The sequence below is a fragment of the Rutidosis leptorrhynchoides genome, chromosome 6, assembly GCF_046630445.1.
Source record: "Rutidosis leptorrhynchoides isolate AG116_Rl617_1_P2 chromosome 6, CSIRO_AGI_Rlap_v1, whole genome shotgun sequence".
Taxonomy (NCBI): Eukaryota; Viridiplantae; Streptophyta; class Magnoliopsida; order Asterales; family Asteraceae; genus Rutidosis; species Rutidosis leptorrhynchoides.
In genome coordinates, this window is record NC_092338.1 from 287,520,662 (window position 1) to 287,525,448 (window position 4,787).

Below are 4,787 nucleotides of genomic sequence, written 5' to 3' on the forward strand. Positions count from 1 at the left end.
TTGTAACCAAACAGGCTTATTCCGCACGGGGGCTAGAGGACACCCCTTAAGTAGGCAGGAACCGCATATAAAAAAGAAAGATATATACAAAAAGAGTATGCGCGAGTAAATATTTTAATTGGCATTAAGCATGATTACAACCGCGACACATCCAAACGGACGGAAATTACATAGGAAAAAATAATGTGCTAAAATATTTGGAGTGATCAGGTCCAACCAGCTACATGTAACATTTTTTCAACAACGTCGCGTGCCAAGTGCGTTTCACAGGTTTTTCATCTAATGTCGCGAGATGGTATGCCCCGGTGTTGCTTGCTCCCACTACCTTGTATAGACCTTCCCAACGGGGGCCCAACTTCCCAGTATCCTCTGCATGACTTGCGTCATTTTGACGCTAAACTAGATCCCCGCACTTATAAGAGCGCGAACGCACACGCTGATTATAGTACTTTGCGATTTTCTGTTTATTATTAACTTTGCTAACCGCCGCAGACAGTCTGCGTTCTTCCAGAAAATTAAGATTCTCCCGCAAAGCTTCTGAGTTGTTTTGTTCATTGAAATTTTGTACACGAAACGTTGGTACCCCGATCTCTGCGGGTACAACAGCTTCTGATCCATAAACCAAACTGAACGGAGTCTTACCAGTGCTTGCTTTGGGTGGTGTTCTATGCGCCCATAATACGTTTGGTAATTCGTCCACCCAACCAATGTGACCGTGGCCTAATCTAGCCTAAATTCCAGTTACTATATCTCGGTTTGTGACTTCGCACTAGTCATTCGCTTGCGGATGCTCCATGGATGTGAAAGTTTGCTTAATATTAAGCTCCGCGCACCAACTGCGAAAAGGATCCCCCGCAAACTGCGTTCCATTATCGCTAACAATTTTGTTTGGTATGCCAAATCGACAGACAATGTCTTCCCATACAAAATTTCGCACTCTTTTCCTTGAAATTGTTGCCAGCGGTCATGCTTCTACCCACTTTGTGAAATAATCAATTGCAACAATCAAAAACCTGATGTTTCCTGCGTATGTAGAGTATGCGTAAGATACAGATGTAAGTAGCATATGGTTGAAAATAAATGGTTATATTACCTCGGCCTTTTGGAAATGGTCCGACTTTGTCAATAGCCCATTTGCAGAATGGCTATGGTGAGGAGACTGGAATCACTGGATGCGCAGGTGTTCTGATGATAGGTGCATGAATTTGGAAGGACTAGCAGTGTTTAACTATGCGCGCGATATCTGCGTACATGGTAGGCCAATAGTAACCCAACAGCATAATATTTGACATGATAGAGCTATGCCCTGAATGAAGAGCGCATACACCCTCATGTACTTCTCGTATAACCTCCTCTGCTTCGTTTGGACCAATGCACCTTAAATGTGGTCCTAAATAATTCTTTCGATACACGACGCCACCCTCGAGGGCATACATTGGTGCCTTGGTGCGAACTTTCTTTGCTTCAACAGAGTCTGCGGGTGTGATACCATCCCGCAGGAAAGCAATGATGGGTGTCATCCACGTTGAGCTGGATTCCTCAACAGGTGCCACTAGGGGCATCATAACAATGGATTTCGCGTGTAGTTCTTCTATGAGAACTCTTTTCCCCAGATGATAAAAGGCCAATGCAGCCAATTTGCTAAACGCATCCGCCTTTTTTTTGCCCTCGCATTACATGGGAAATTTGAAAAGCCTCGAACTGGTCAGCGAGATTATGAACAAGCGACAGGTATTGCTGCATGGCTATGTCATGTGCTTCAAAATCACCACTAACTTGGCTGCATACCAAATTCGAATCCACATAAGCGTGCAACACTTTAACATTTAATTTATGCGCGATTCGTATACCTGCTAACAAGGCTTCGTATTCTGCTTCATTGTTTGTAACGGCAAAATTAAACCGCAGCGCATATATATGCTCCTCTCCATCCGGGCCAGTTAAAATTATGCCTGCACCCACACCAGCGGCGCTCCAAGCACCATTGGTGTATAACTCCCAAGGTGTTAAAATTGGTGCGGGTATATCCTGATGTTCGGCCGATGCCTCAACGTCCGCGGGTATCTCCGCTAGGTAATCTGCAAGTATCTGGCCTTTAATCGCGCTTCGCGAAGAAAAATTTATTTCGTTTTCTCTTAATTCAATTGCCCATTTAGCCATTCGACCGGAAATTTCTGCCTTATATAGCACATGTTTGATCGGCTGATCGGTTAGAACTACGACTGGGTGCGCTCTAAAGTACCGACGTAAGCGTCGCGCTGTGTGAACTAGCACATACACTAGATTCTCAATTGGTGAATAGTTTACTTCGCTTGCTGTCAGCGTCTTGCTTACGAAGTAGACCGGCATTTGAGTCTTTACGTGATCTGCTATAAGGACCGAGCTGACAGCTTCTTTAGACGCCGCAAGGTACATCGTAAGCGTTTCGCCTGCTATTGGCGCAGTAAGTGTTGGTAATTCGGCAAGCACCTTCTTCATATCTTGAAAAGCTGATTTCGCTTCCTGAGTCCATACAAAGTCTTTTTTCTTTAAACAATTCTTCAAAGTATTGAAGAACGGTAACTGTCCTTCTGCGGCTTTTCACAAGAATTGCGTGATTGCCGCAAGCGTCCCTGTTAGACTCTGCACTTCTTTCTTTGTCTTTAGAGATGGAAAATTATCAATGGCTTCAATCTTTTTGGGATTTGCCTTGATACCCCGCGGAGTGACCACATTGTAGTGACCCAAACTTTTCCATGTTTATATATATTAATTGAGATTGATATTTACATGATTAAATGTTTCCAACATGTTAAGCAATCAAACTTGTTAAGACTTGATTAATTGAAATATGTTTCTTATAGACAATTGACCACCCAAGTTGACCGGTGATTCACGAACGTTAAAACTTGTAAAAACTATATGATGATATATATATGGATATATATATATATATATATATATATATATATATATATATATATATATATATAGTTAACATGATACTATGATAAGTAAACATATCATTAAGTATATTAATAATGAACTACATATGTAAAAACAAGACTACTAACTTAATGATTTTTAAACGAGACATATATGTAACGATTATCGTTGTAAAGATATTTAATGTATATATATCATATTAAGAGATATTCATACATGATAATATCATGATAATATAATAATTTAAAATCTCATTTGATATTATAAACATTGGGTTAACAACATTTAACAAGATCGTTAACCTAAAGGTTTCAAAACAACACTTACATGTAACGACTAACGATGACTTAACGACTCAGTTAAAATGTATATACATGTAGTGTTTTAATATGTATTTATACACTTTTGAAAGACTTCAATACACTTATCAAAATACTTCTACTTAACAAAAATGCTTACAATTACATCCTCGTTCAGTTTCATCAACAATTCTACTCGTATGCACCCGTATTCGTACTCGTACAATACACAGCTTTTAGATGTATGTACTATTGGTATATACACTCCAATGATCAGCTCTTAGCAGCCCATGTGAGTCACCTAACACATGTGGGAACCATCATTTGGCAACTAGCATGAAATATCTCATAAAATTACAAAAATATGAGTAATCATTCATGACTTATTTACATGAAAACAAAATTACATATCCTTTATATCTAATCCATACACCAACGACCAAAAACACCTAAAAACACTTTCATTCTTCAATTTTCTTCATCTAATTGATCTCTCTCAAGTTCTATCTTCAAGTTCTAAGTGTTCTTCATAAATTCCAAAAGTTCTAGTTTCATAAAATCAAGAATACTTTCAAGTTTGCTAGCTCACTTTCAATCTTGTAAGGTGATCATCCAACCTCAAGAAATCTTTGTTTCTTACAGTAGGTTATCATTCTAATACAAGGTAATAATCATATTCAAACTTTGGTTCAATTTCTATAACTATAACAATCTTATTTCAAGTAATGATCTTACTTGAACTTGTTTTCGTGTCATGATTCTGCTTCAAGAACTTCGAGCCATCCAAGGATCCATTGAAGCTAGATCCATTTTTTTCTTTTCTAGTAGGTTTATCCAAGGAAATTAAGGTAGTAATGATGTTCGTAACATCATTCGATTCATACATATAAAGCTATCTTATTCGAAGGTTTAAACTTGTAATCACTAGTACATAGTTTAGTTAATTCTAAACTTGTTCGCAAACAAAAGTTAATCCTTCTAACTTGACTTTTAAAATCAACTAAACACATGTTCTATATCTATATGATATGCTAACTTAATGATTTAAAACCTGGAAACATGCAAAACACCGTAAAACCGGATTTACGCCGTCGTAGTAACACCGCGGGCTGTTTTGGGTTAGTTAATTAAAAACTATGATAAACTTTGATTTAAAAGTTGTTATTCTGAGAAAATGATTTTTATTATGAACATGAAACTATATCCAAAAATTATGGTTAAACTCAAAGTGGAAGTATGTTTTCTAAAATGGTCATCTAGACGTCGTTCTTTCGACTGAAATGACTACCTTTACAAAAACGACTTGTAACTTATTTTTCTGACTATAAACCTATACTTTTTCTGTTTAGATTCATAAAATATAGTTCAATATGAAACCATAGCAATTTGATTCACTCAAAACGGATTTAAAATGAAGAAGTTATGGGTAAAACAAGATTGGATAATTTTTCTCATTTTAGCTACGTGAAAATTGGTAACAAATCTATTCCAACCATAACTTAATCAACTTGTATTGTATATTATGTAATCTTGAGATACCATAGACACGTATACAATGTTTTG